A 15227-nucleotide genomic window follows, 5' to 3' on the forward strand; every position below is an offset into this window, starting at 1 on the left:
GTTGATATATTATTTGCTTTCTCTGTGGAAAAAGGATGTGTAAGATGGAGGGGCAATTTGGAATTCGAAATGGCAAAAAAAGTTAAAAATAAATAATTTTTAAAAGCTTTCTGTCTATCAGGCACCTTCTAGATGAATAATTCCTATTACTACGGAGAATGAAGAGATAATTAAAAGCATAAGGCCTCAAAAGAAGATTACCAGTCTTTCTGAATCATTACCAAACATACTGAGAAAAAAAGATGTTACATGGAATAGAAACTTGCTATATCTCTGAAAAAGAGATATAGAGACAAGAAAGGGAAAAAAGATTCTTGTCCTCATGGCTCTTATATTTACTCTCAAGTGGATTTGTGATAGAGAGAAGAGCAGACAACTACATTTACAGAAGAGCTTTCATTATATGTCTCCTGGTTCAAGCTCCACAGATGTTTAAGTAATCAATTATTCCAGTAATCAACTCCATTACTCTCACCTACTCCTAGAACTGCACCACAAACACTTTCATCATCATTTTCTTCCTTCTCTCCCTGACTCCAGATGGTCCCCCAAATATAAAGAAGCTTAAGAAGATTGGATTCCATCTTCAAAACAAAGGAAATTACCATGTTAGGTGTAGATGGAATTAAAATATATGAATGAAGTACACAAACATTCATATAAGTAATTTTTATTCATTTCAAGAAGACCTGAAAAACTCTTTCCATTTGTCTTTATCAAATCATTTTTTGTTTCCTACATTGTCTCTAAATTAATGCTCAAGAAGTGTGGCTGCTAGTGACAGTAAAATGATTAAATGATGATTTTCCCTGGAAGTTTATGCTGTTAAACAACTATTAAGGGGTTTGTAGAGATTTCATTTCGGGGTGGGGGAGTTATTACTTGGAATGCATATTATTTCTACTGAGAAACAAATGGAAGCACATTAGAGATCCAAAACCAAAATAATTAACCCACTTTAAGGAGCAGGACATGCAGCTCAGTGTTGTAAATTAAAGGAAAAAGAAGAATAGTTTATGTTAGGCAAAATAAGGAAAATCTCTTTCATCCTTAATTCATATTATAGAGGAAGGAGGAGCAGAAGATTACATTTGGAGAAGTGAAGTAATAGAGTACCTTAATTGGCAGTCTGTGTCTCAGGAAGTTTCTTATTGGGAAAACTTCATTTTGTAATATTTCATCAGCATTGGAATACCATCTTATCATCACCTTCTGTCCTGAGTGGAGAGTGGAGCCAGAAATTCCAAAGTCTCCATTTAAGGAGGGTACCCAGATTAGAACATGTCCTCATTTTTTTTACTGTGCTATACTCTTTTGGGACTTCTATCACTTTTTTCACTAAGCATACAGATTCTATAACTTCCCTGCTTCCCCATCACCTCTTTTTAGCTTCACTTTATGTGTTGTATTTCTTCAGCAGATTATATGTTCCTTGAGGGCAACAACTGTCTTTTTTTCAAATTTGCTCATGTAGCACAGTAGCTGATATACAGTAGGTGCTTAATGGATTTAATCTTGGCAGTTTAGTTGCCATATATGCTAAATAGAGTGGAGTGAAGATAAATCAGATGCTCCCTCATAACCATGGTGCATATTCTTAGTCTTGTATTTCTAAGACCAAATCTATCAACTAGTTCAGACCAGTTTTTACAGAGATCATTTAGAAGGACAAAAAGCAAACTATTCCTCTGACTGAGAAAAATGACAAATGCACACAAATAAAGATGTTTGAAGGAGGATTGGGACAACAAAGATCTTACTTCCTGATTCTGCTTACTCTAAGGCATGCTTCTCACACTTTAGCTTTAGATTTTTTTTTAAATTGTGGGTATTATTACAGTATGAATATATAATTTCCCTTAAAGTAGCATGGGGATGTGGGTGTATATTTATGCAAGTCTGTCTGGAAAGGATTAGGAAGTAAGTTCTAGGAAAATGTAAAAAAAAATACTAAAGCTCTTTGCATTCATATTTTATCTACTTTTAAGACTTTAGATGAGGGTCATTCTTAACTTTAGAAATCTTTCTAAAAGTACAAAACAAGATAATTTATATAAAATGTTATGTTTCCAAAATGAAGTATTTTCAAGTAATCTGTGTGTGTGTGTGTGCATGCACGTATGTGTCTCTGTGTGTATGTCTTTCAGAATGTATGTCTTTATGTGTATGCACACAATATCAGTATCTTCATTTGAAAAAAACTCAGAGTTTTAGGACACCCTAAACTTAATGTGAATCTATTATCTTGTGCTTTACAGCAGTCAAAAGGAAGAAAAACAAACAAAAAGAATTTCTTCTTACATTTTAGATCAGAAGAGGAAGCATAGCAAGGGGAGATGAGAGTTTTACTTCATCAGAGTAGAAATCACATCTGTTGTATTATTCAAATTTTGTCATCATATTTTTGAAAGTATATTGATTAATCAAATGACCCTCTGCTTGAAGGTTTCTATAATTCTTTACATACATTATATCATTTGAACTTCTCAAGGACTGTATGAAGAGTGCCCTAGCAAATCAAATTAATAAGAATTTATCCTACAACAGCTAGGCACCCATGCTCCACTATGGGGACATAAAGATAGGTGTAACTCCTACTGTTAGGGAGTCAGCTGTTGAATGGGGAAGAAAAATTCAAATAACTATGTATAAACAAGTCAGATACAGGAGAAATTGGAGATAATCTTGGAGGAAAAAAACCCTAGCACTGACAGGATTGAAAAAGAGTTCTTACAGAAAGCAGAATTCTGAAAGAAACCTGAAGGAAGACAGGAGGCAGAGAGGAGGAAGAAAAGAATTTTGGGCATGGGAAAATAGTGAAAACACTTTCAGAGTATTTTATTTTGTTTTTTTATTTTATTCAGAGTCCAGAGAGGTAATTTCAAGTGAGAACAACAAGAGAGGTGATATGATGCACTAGAGCAATGATTTTTGTCAGTAGGGAGGAGGGGGCATATATGAAAAATTTTATAAAAGTTGAATTTATAGAACTTTTTAACAGATTAGATATGGGGGTAGAGAATTACAATTGGATTGTGAGACTGGGTGACTGGGAGGATGAGGGTGCCCTTGATAGTAATAGAAAAGTCAGTAATAAGTAAGAATTTATAGGGAAATAATAATGTTTAATTTAGATGTGAGTTTAGACAGTCTATGGGCCATTTGAATGTATTGAGCTTAGACCAGTATCCTTTTGACATTTTGAGATGTACAATAGTCAATTGAAGATGAGAGATTTCAAATTAGGAGACAGTTTAGGACTAGACAAATAACTTTCAGAATCATGTACTTAGAAATGATAATTGAATTCATCAGTGTAGATCAGATAACAAAGCAAAATAGCATAGAATGAGAGAAGAAACAGAGTACCAGGTCTGAGCTAGAAGGATGTCCAAAATTATCAGTCATGACTTCCATGAAGATTCAGCAAAGGAGACTAGGAAGAAGTAACATAGAGAGGAAGAAAACTGGGACGAGGGACAATATCATAATAACTTAAGAAAATAGATTATTCAGAAAAAAGAGTTGATTGATAGTGTCAAAAACTTTAGAAGTCAAGAAAGATAAAGATGGAGCAAAGACCATTAAATTTGCCAATCAAAAGATAACTGATAACTTTAAAGAGATCATTTTCAGTTAAATAATTAGTATAGAAGCCAAAGTGGAGGAGTGAGAGGAAAAGTAGATGTTCTAGCCATTATTCCCATTTTACATATGAGAAACCTAAGGTTATTCACATAGTCCATGTTCATATATATTCAGTGGGAGATAACATTCAAATACAGGTATTTTTCACTCTTAAGTACAGAACTCTATCCTCTATACTACACTGCCTTTCTATATTTGTTATACTATGCACCTAGTGGAGTTATATACACACATACATGTATGTATGCATGCATGTGTCTTGTTATTCACTTGTTTCAGTTGTGACTGATACTCTGTGGTCTTATTTGAGGTTTTCTTGGCAGAGATATTGGTGTGGTTTGCCATTTTATCCTTCAATCCATTTTACAGATGAGGAAACTGCAAAAAGAGGATTTAAATGGCTTGTCCAGTGTCACACAGTTAGTATCTAAGATCATATTTGAACTCAGGTCTTCCTGATTTTAATTCTGGCACTCTATTGTGTCACTGACACTATTGTGTCATCTAGCAGGCTTCAGATCTACATATATACAGATCTAAATTTATCTGTGTATGTGTAGAATGAAATGAGGAGAGTCAACATGACATAGTGAATAGATTGTTGACCTTGTTCATCTTGCCTCTGATATATATATATATATATATATATATATATATATATATACATATATGCTCTATGATCTGAGTAAGACAATTAACCTGTCAACTATAAATTTCAGAACAGTTGTTCAATGTCACACTGTATAAGGATTTTCCTCAACAGTTTAACCTATTCCAATAAATTCATTGATCCAATGAAAAAAATGAAGAAACACAAAATTATATGCATATATAGCATATTTATATACTAAAAGACACATGTTCTAAGTCAATAGTATTAAACACAAATGAATATTTCTGCAGGCAGTATAGTGACACAGGAAATTACATATTAACATTAGACATTAACATGGTCTATTGAGTTTTTGTTTACTTTGTTAGATAACTTAATTATATTTAATCTGGATTGGCTTCACTCAGGAGGTACTCCAAATTAATACAGGTCATGTATCTGATATCTCCCTTTCTAGTTAATGAGCACATGACATTTATTGATTACATGTAGGTATACAGAGACTCAGTTTATATAGGGAGTACACTCAAGAAATATAATATATATTTAATCATTCATTTGAGAGCCATTCTCTAAAGGAAGTAATAAGAATTGCTTTTAATCCTACCATTCACTATTAGAAACAGCTTGCCAGTTTCAGCCTTCCTGCCCATCTTCACATCTGTCTGTCATCCCTACTAAAAACATTTCTTGGGGTATATGACCTAAATGTTAGGTTACTTGTTTCATTTCTCTATTTTTTATATTAAAAATTCTTAACCTTTTCTTTGTCTAGACCTTTTTGGCAGTCCAGTGAAGCCTATGAAGTCCTTCTCAGAATAATATTTTTTTATATACGCAAAGTAAAATGTATAGAATTGAAAAGGAACCAATTCTATTGAAGTAAAGTTATCTAAAACCTTTTGTTTTGAAGATTCACAAAACTTTATTGCTGTACACAGAAGGCAAAGAGAGTTGCCTTCTTTTGTTAGCTTAATGTCTTATCTGTAGGCTAAGGGAAAGAAGGATGAGGGAGAAATGGAGTATTGATTGATACTTGGTGATTTTTAAAATTTTTATTTTCTTTTCCTCTTCCCATTCCTCCTCCTCCTTTTTCTTATTCATCATTATGATATTATTATCTTCATCATTATCAGAAGATGGTCTGACATGTAGCAAGATAAAAGATGGACTGTGCAAATGTAATACTAGTAATCATTGGATATTAAAATACCAGGAGGAAAATCTCCAGTTATTTGGGTAATGATGATAACTATCTCTTTAGCCTTGGACAAATTACCCCTTGGACGATGAATTAAGGAGCATGGCCTAGATGATCTCTGAAGTACCTTTCAACACTAAATTCATGATCCTCTGACTTAGCCTACATATTTATTATAATTATTTTGTTCTAGTTTTACATTCTTTGGTTTTATTTTATTGTTTCTTGATTTCTCATAGTCATCAGCTTCCCTTTGCTCCATGCTATATTGTGAGGAATTATTTTCTACAGTGAGCTTTTGTATCTCCTTTCCCATTTGACCAGTTCTGATTTTTCAGGCAATTTTCTCTTCATTGACTTTTTGGGTCTCTTTATTCATTTGGTCCAATATTGTTTTTAGTATGTCATTTTTTTCAGGGTTTTTTGGTGTCTCCTTCACTGTTTCATTTTCATGATTTTCTCACATCACTTTCATTTTTCTTCCCAATTTTTCCTTTACCTCCTCTATTTGATTTTCAAAATCTTTTCTGAATTTTTCTGAGATCATTTCACCTATCAATTCACATTTTCTTGTATATTTTGGATGTAGAAACTTTGATTTTGTTAACTTCTTATTCCGTATGACTATGGTAACTGTCTATGATTGGATATTTTTTTCTGTTATTTGCTCATTTCCCCAGCCTATGACTTGATTTTAACCCTTTGATAAGGTGGGACTCTGCTTCTAGGGTGGGGGATGTACTATTCCAAGCTTTTGGGGCTTTTTACAGCTGTTTGCAGTGATCCTTTTAGGGACCTATAAGTTTTCAATACGTTCAAGTTCTTAGGAGAGGTTATAACTACTCCGCTTGCCTGTGCTCTGGTCTGTGGGTGACCACAAGCACTCCACCCTGCCCTGGAACTGTGAGCTGGGTCCTTGCTCCACTTAGGCAGTAGACTGTTCTGTTTCTACTACTCCTCTTCCTGGAACTGGAACCCCAGATTGAGACCCAGATCTGGGGCAAAACAACAGAATCTTGCCTCAGTGATAACAAAGAGACCTCTCAAATCTCCTTCCAATCCCCCTTACCATCCATGGACTGAGAGCTCCGGAGGCAGCTTCCTTGATTCAGTAACTCCCAAGATCTGCAACTGGTCTGCTGGGTTCAAGTCTGCTCTTCCTGCTCTTCCAAGTTGTCTTCCACAATCTCTGGACTGAGAGGTCTGGAAACCACCACTGCTGCCACTGATTCAGTTGCCTTGGTGTCTGCTCCTGGATTTGCTATGGCCGGTTTGCTCTGGAGTGACCCAGGATGCACTGAAGGTCTTTTCTACCCCCAATGAAGCAGAGCCTTCCCACCAATCTTTCATTTGTCTTGGGATGGAAAATTTTTTCACCCAGTCTTTCTGTGGGTTCTGCCACCATATAATTTGTTTAGAGTCATTATTTAAAAGTATTTGGAATGTTTTGGGAAAGAGCTCCGGTGAGTCCCTGCCTTTACTCTACCATCTTGGTTCTATCTCTCCTATTATAGCCATTTTGAGTAACAAATGAGGTAATGTATATGAAAGTATTATCAAAAAGCTTAAAAAACATAATATTTTAGAATTATAAAGGGATCGTCTTTTTCTCTTTACCGCCTCCTCCTCCTCCTCTCTCTTCCTATATCTCTTGAAGCTTCTAGGATCATAGCTTTTGACTTAAAATGAAGCTTGGAGGTCACTGAGTCCAGTCCCCCTTGTTTTATAGATGAGGGACCTGATTTTTCAAGTGTATAGGTGGGAATTTAACCCTTTAGTTCTTCTTGACTCCAAGTCCAATGTCCTACAAACTAGGCCAGGATACTACTCCAATTCTTCTATTCCCCTCATCCCCAAATTATGAGTCCTTTATTTTCCTGTGTTTGGGACCTAGGATAATTGAATATGGGCTAACACCCTTTGTATGATTTGCTACTGATAACTCTGGAAGAAAGAGTGGAGGTTTAATGACCTTACACAGTCCTGTTTCACTTAAATTCAATTCACCTTCTTGATGTCATTGGTCTTCTTTTAAAACAAAGGAGAAGAACAAGGCCTTGGATAATTCACTTAACCTCTATGGGTCTCAGTTTCCTAATCTGTAGATTGAAGGGGTTTTATTAGAGTATCTCTAAAATCTATCCTATTTCTAAATGTATGATCCTAAAATTTTGCAAATTGCCCTTCTCAGGTTTATTTACAACAGTCCTCATTCTGCCAAATGACTCTCTCTTTTTTTATCCTTTCTTTCCCAGAAAAATTCTACTTTCTCCAATGTGTTTATCTCAGGCTAATAGGTTTAAACCTCACAGGGAATTTGGGGATTTTTTAAAAAGGAACTCTTTAAGTATGATGAATCGCTGAAACACATGGGTGAGTTTTTGTGAGCTCTAGAGGACCCTTCGGGAGCAATACCACTTTCTGATTCCATTCCTTTTCTACACCCTCCCCCTGCCCCGGCCATGGCATTCTCTTTCAGAACAAGGGGTCAGCAACTTGGTGTCTGACTTTGGAAACGTTGTAGGCCTTGATTCTAAAGACATATTTAAGGCAATCAATGAATTTTGTTCTCTAATAGCCTTATAAAACAAATGCAAAGAGCTAAATGTGCAACTTCTTTTTAAAAATCACCATATCCTCCCACCCCATACACACTGTAAAAGCAAACAGCTCTCATCATAGGTTTATTACAGCCTCTAGGACCACAGAACAGGCATTAGTGTTAAAATTTGAACATTTGCCTTTAGAAGGGGAAAAAAAAAAGAAAATCTTTTAAAAATAGTCTGACACACAACCCTTGCTGTGCCTGGCAAAACAAATGAAGTGAGACAACTGATTTACATGATAAATGCTGGTAGGGACCTGAGAGGCCTTGGAGGACTGGCTTGTTGTTTTGGAACAGTTATTGAATATTCTATAGAAAACCCTGGAGGGGAAAAAAATTACATTGTGAATATTTTCTTTCTTCCCCCCTCCCCTGTTGACTATACTGTTCCCCCTGTCCCTTCCTCCTACCAGTTTACTATACTGCTCTGCAGAAACCACCCCCTGCAGTTACCTACCCAGAGCTAACCTGCATTTTTCCTTCAGTCATTTTGACAAAACTTAAAGAATTGGCTTTGTGGTCTTTCCATAATATCCTGGTTGGGTGATTGATGGGAGAGAAGCAAACATACTTGTCCTCAGACTTGCCAGATTGGGAAAAGAAATTTATACCATTATATCTGCAGAACTGGTTGAATGATTGATAGGAATTAGAGACATGCTAATACTTTAAATTCTACAAAACTTTTAGTATTTGTTATCTCATTTTATCCTCCCAACAACTGTGTGAGTTAAGTACAATTCTTAAACCCATTCTGCAGATGAGGAAACTGAGGATGAGGAAGTATCTGAGAAGGAATTTGAACTTAGGTCTTTCTGACTCTATCCAACTTTGTCCACTGTGCTACCTAGTTGGTTTTGTAACTGTGATTCCATTGCGATTGAGGAAACTCCCTCTGCCAAAGAAAGTTAGCATTTTCTCATTTTAGAGACTTGCCTGAAGCATGGAGAGTTAAGTAATCTAATCAGGTTAATATAGCTATTGAGTTTTCTATCCACTACTCTAAGGTTGATAACTAAAATATGACACATTAAGTAATTAAACTATCTATACCCTTTGACCCGGAAATACCACTAATAGGTAGGTCTATTTCCATAAATGGTTAGATAAAAAAGAAAAAGAACTAATATGTTCTAAACAACTTTGAGCTAATGAGCTATTTTGACTATTATAAACATTCAAATTAACTCTAAAGGACATATGAAGAAAGAATTGATAAAAAGTAGGATGTATAGAATAATTATATATATATATGTATATTGTATATGACTTAGACATCTTGTTTCTAATGGTAGTAATCTCTCAGGTTGGAGTATAGGGAAGAAAAAATAAAGAAAATAAATTTCTATTTGAAAGAATAGCAAGTTGCATATAGTAGATTTGTAGTTTCATGTGCAATCATTTTTTATTGTATTTATGTTATGTAATACTTATCTTACTACATAATTAAAAATAAAATGAAATTTAAAGAAAGACACATATGGCCACAGTACAGTCTCTGCTGCTGGTACCATAGCTTTAGGTCTTAATAATAATAGCTTCCATTTAGAAAGTACTTTCAAGTATAGGATATCTGTGGCATTTCATGTTTAGTTGCAAGAAATTTAAAGTTGCCTATCAGTTGGAGAATGGTTGAACCAATTGTGATAGATTATGATAGAAGGCTATTCTGCTATATGACAAGCAGAATGATCACAGAAAAACCAGGAATGACTTATATGAGCTGATGTAAATGTATTGTTGCATATAGTAACACCAATATTGTAAGATGATCAACTATCAATGAATTAGCTTTTTTTGTTATTATAGTGACCCAAGAAACTCTGAAAGATTTATGATGAAGAATGATATTCACCTCCAAAGAAAGAGTTGATAACTTTCAGAATACAGATTGAAGCAATTATATATACTTTATTTTTAAGTTTTTTTTTTCTTGGGGGGGTCTATGTTCTCTTTTGCAACATGACTTTTATGGAAATGTTTTGCATAACTATACATTTATAATCTATATCAAATTACTTGTATTCTCAATGGGGGAGGGAAGAAGGAATTTGGAATTCAAAATTTTAAAAATGAATGTTAAAAATTGCTTTTACATGTACCTGGGGGAAAAATAAAAAAGGAAATATTTCCAAGTTTGGAAAGCACTGCATATGATGTGGTATCACTTTCAGTTCAGTTCATTTAAATAAATATTTATGAAACCTTTCCCAGTGTAAGACATGGTCCTAAATAATGGAAATGTAAAAGCAAAATGAAATGCTACCGCCCCTTTTCCTGGATACTCTTAACAATCCTGTAATGTTATTACTACAGGTATTATTATTATTATTATTTTTTCACATGAGAAGGAAACTGAAGTCATGAGATTGAGATAGCTTGGTACAGTAAGCAGGAGATTAGATTAGAAATCAGAGACTCTAAATTCAAATTACACCTAGGCCAATTTTCTACCTTTGTGATTTTGAACAAATCATTCAATTCTCCTAGGTCTCAATTTCTTCATCTGTAAAATGAGAGGGTTGGACTAGAAAAACCTCTAAGGTACCTTGCAATTCTAATTGTAATTTTAAATTACTTGCCTATGGCTACCCAATTAGAATGCACATGAAGTGATATGGGAACTAAAATCTTAACTGTTTCCAAGCAATAGTCTTTCTACTATACTACACTATTGCTTCCATTTTTTTTTTCTTTTTGCATTCATAATATTGGAGAGAACTGGAGGGAAAGTAGGAAATCCTGGTCAGCAAAGAATGAGTTTTGAGTAGAAAGAAAGAAAGATAGGACAAGAAATGTGACAAAGAAGAATGGACCTATACAGATAAGGAAGGAAAGGGATACTAAAATATAGAAGGGCTATGCCATGGGCTTCTTCCTTAACTAGTAAGTTTAAGGATTCATAATTTGAAGGGTTTTGCCTAAACTCATATCACTTATTGGCAGGGCCAGGGAAGTCTCCTTTGCTCTTATTCCAAAGCTTTTTCTCATTATGCTACTAGCATTCATTGGAAAAAAAAAAGATACAAATCAATGAAAAGAAACAGACAAAAGATGCAATACAATTATTTGCATATGGTACTAGGAAATACCACAGTGTAATGGAAAGATCCCTTAGACTTACCATCAAAAGAAATGTGTTTGAATCCTGATACCACAAGTTATTGTTCATATTGTTTTGAAAAAATAATGATTTTGGACCTCAGTTTCTTTACTTTTAAAATGGAGTTGGACAAGATAATCTCTAATGGCTTTTTCTATTAAAAAAATCCCATAATTTTTATCTATTATACTTTTATATATTTCTCAGTCTTAAAAACATGCAAATATAGCAGGAACAGAGGAGGTATAATATAGGAATAATCTGGTATAACTATTAAAAAGGCCAGGGATCATATCTGATTTCTATCTCCTAATCCTTGATGATAATAATGCCTTTAGTTCCTTTCTTGGGTATAAATTATCATCCATCCTACATATAGAAAAGATATGCTTATGCAAAGACTTTCTTTAAAAATCAGCAAGTACAAAACACATACTGAAATACTTAGTATAAAGCATTTAAGTGGGCCAAAAATTTGACATCTATTAGTGATTCTGCCAGAAAACTTTCTTAATTGTAAGTTTGTAGTTGCCCTTTGACAAGAACACTCAAGGTAGAGATGATTGTGTGAATTTCTTATTGTACAGTAGCTCCCAAATACTGTCACCTTGTGAACAGGTTATGCAGATTTATACTTGATGAAAATTTATTATTTTGTATAAAAACAGGACCATTTGAGCTTGATAGGCAAGGGGTGTTCTTTCCAAGGTGCAACATCATACTATTCTACTATTTGAAGGTTTTGAGACAGAGGCAATTCTTCTTAGAATGACTTCTGCCATGCTCTATAATTTTTTGAAATCCCATCATTTAGCATAAAACATAAAGTTGTAAAATTCATAAATAAAAAGCATTTTAATCATTTTTTCTTATTTTATTTTTCTCAATTACATGTTAAGCCTTCTTAAGCATTTGTTTTATTTTTAACTTTTGAGATCTAAATTGTCTCCTTTCCTCCTTACCCCCTTCCTTGAGAAGGCAAACAATTTGATGTAAATTATACATGTGCATTCATGCAAAAATATTTCCATATTAGCCATGTTGCCAAATAAAACAGATAAAAATTCATCTGTTTTAGTAGCAAATGAAAATATATGAAAAATTGCCATATCTTGGGTCCTAAAAAGAAAAATTTCTTGGATATATTTTTAAAAATATATTTAATCTATTCTTAATCACTTATGGTAATATTATGCAAAGATTATCCTTGATCTGATTGTCACCAAATTTTTTCTTAAACTTTTTTATAGCTTAAATAGGAACTTGGTTTATATTTTCTTTTAATATTAGTAACTATATCAAATTTGTATTGTACTTCATGATTTACAATTTATTTACTAGATAACATACTATGACAGAAGAATTTTTTAGACTTGTCTGAAATAAGTTTATGAACGATCAATAATGCAAACTATAATTTAAATAACTCTAAGAATTTCAAAATACTGCATATATGTTATCTCATTTGATTCCTTCCATAATATTGGGAGGTAGATGATATTATTATGATCATTTTACATATAAGGAAACAGGTTGAGAAAGATTAAATGACCTGTCCTGTTAGTATCAAATTCAACTTTTCCTGATTCTATATCTAGAGCTTTTAATCTTATATACTGTGCCATCTGTCCTTCCTACAATAAAGTTGGCACTTTACAAATGTGTCTATCTCATTTAATTCTCACAATGATTTATTATAATGAGGAAACTGAGGAAGACAGAGATTAAGTGGCTTACTAGCTAGTAAGTATCTGAGGCTAGAAGGGTATACTTTCTATGATATCCATCAGCATAAATACATCTCTCTCTCTCTCTCTCTCTCTCTCTCTCTCTCTCTCTCTCTCTCTCTCTCCTGTTCCCTACTTTATAATGTATTACTGTGTGACCTAGGCTTCAGCAGTTTCTACTGTTTGCTTTTTCTCTAACTCTTATTTATACACCCTTTCTCATCCATCATTTCTTTATTTTTTGCAAGTGAATGGGGTTAAGTGACTTGCCCAAGGTCACACAGCTAGGTAATTATTAAGTGTTTGAATTCAGATTTGAACTCAGGTTCTCCTGACTCTAGGGTTCATGCTCTATTTACTGCATCACTTAGCTACCCCTCTCCTCCATTATTTCTAGCAAAAGTTGCAGCTCTGTCTTTTTATGGATATATATTTAGGTCTTATGTAATATCTTCACATAATGATATTTTTGTCTATATTTCTTTTTGTTACAATTTTTTGCATCAGTATGCATTTTACATTTGGGCTGTTTATGAGAATCAGTCTCAGCATCATAATTCCTAGGTCTATCATTGATCATAACATATTCAGCCTAGTTTGTTACTTAATAGTGTGACCAATATCTTTGTGTCACCAAAGAAAACTAGTTGTGTTGGGGAAAGAGAGAAGGGATAGAAAATCGTAGTCCCATGGATTTAGATCTGAAAACACCCTTGGAGATATTCTAGTCTAATCCCCTCATTTTACAAGTGAAGAAACTGAGACCTTGAGAAGGGAAGTGGTTTGCTATAGGTTAGTTGGTAGAAAGTAGCAGAACAGTTTTTCAAATCCAGGCCTTTTGGTTCCTAATTCCCTGCTCTCTTCATGGGGCCATGCTAGCTCTAGAATAAAATACCCAATAAGTGGCATCCAGCTGCCTGAGTCAGAATGTTTGATTTATAAGTATGAGCTGAATAAAATGGTAATTTATGCCATTAGGAAATGTAAACAAAGCATTAGAACACATATTATGGGACAGCAGGGGATAACAGATGGGCAGCCCACCCATGTGCTGCACTCATACCCACAGAATGTGAAGAGACCCTAATCTTAATGGGTACATCATCTATGGATGTCATTGGGTAGGTTATCTTGGGTTCACATTGAGTCCATCCTATAGGGAGGATTCAGGGGGGAAGAATATGGACAAGAACTAAGCAGGATTAGGAAAAAAAGATGAATTAAGACCTGTCCAATTAGAGGCAAAAATACACCAAAAGAAACAAGGATAATTAGAAGCTAGGGATATAAATAACACTTCATAAATAATAAAATAAAATTTCCTCACTTCCTCAAAAAAATAGCCTTTTTCCATCTAGATGAGGTTAACATGTATTTTTTTAATAATGATCACTTTACTAGTTTTAATGACTTTATTGTGGTCATTAGGGTTTTATAATCAGAATCTAAAAAGGTAGTAGGCATATATGAATATATATATATATATATATATATTTATATACCCTTTGTTACTGAATTATCTATTACAACTATGTCTCCTTTTACTAGTTTTGACTTAGATATTTTATAATATTTATCAGTTCATCTTCTTTAGATTATCTGTGCATTTCAGTAATTAGGTCAGATTCTCCACAGAATAAGAAATTTTGTAGCTTTGAGAACACTGTACAGGATGTAGTGTGGTAGTTGTGCTATGGCTGGAGTTTTCCCCCAGTAATGTAAAATGGTCTTTGACTTTTTTTATTCTGAGAAGCTATTACAATACAAATGAGAGTCAGAGTTTCAAGTCAATAAAGCCTGGGTTCACACCCAGTTCTAACTCTTAACTAGTATGTTGGATAAATCCTCATCTCAAATAATCCCCTAAGACTTATTTACTCGGATATCATAGATATTATTTATTGATCCAAGGATGGAGAGAGTGGACTGATGAAATCAGAGCTCTTTTGAATTGAGAATCTTTACATATCAGATTTCTTTTCATAAGGTAAGAGGTTAAATATCACCCCATGTATAGGCAGGCTCTGGTCAAGTCTAAGATTCTGACAAAGGGAACCATGTGAGATAATTTTCCCTCATTGTCTTTGTTCTTGTTTTTGTTATCCTTGAAATAATGATAATGATAACCATAATAGTTATCATAATACTTTAATTTTACAAAACACTTTACAAACATTGTCTCAATTAATCCAAATCTAGGAGGTAGGTACTACTATTATTTCCATTTTATATTTGGGAAAACTGAGACAAGTTGAACTAAGTTCTATTCATTGCACCATTAATTTGCCTCTAAATTAAAAAATAATAATACATAACCCATGTATATTTAA

This window comes from Macrotis lagotis, chromosome 3 (assembly GCF_037893015.1).
Source record: "Macrotis lagotis isolate mMagLag1 chromosome 3, bilby.v1.9.chrom.fasta, whole genome shotgun sequence".
In the NCBI taxonomy this organism is placed as follows: domain Eukaryota; kingdom Metazoa; phylum Chordata; class Mammalia; order Peramelemorphia; family Peramelidae; genus Macrotis; species Macrotis lagotis.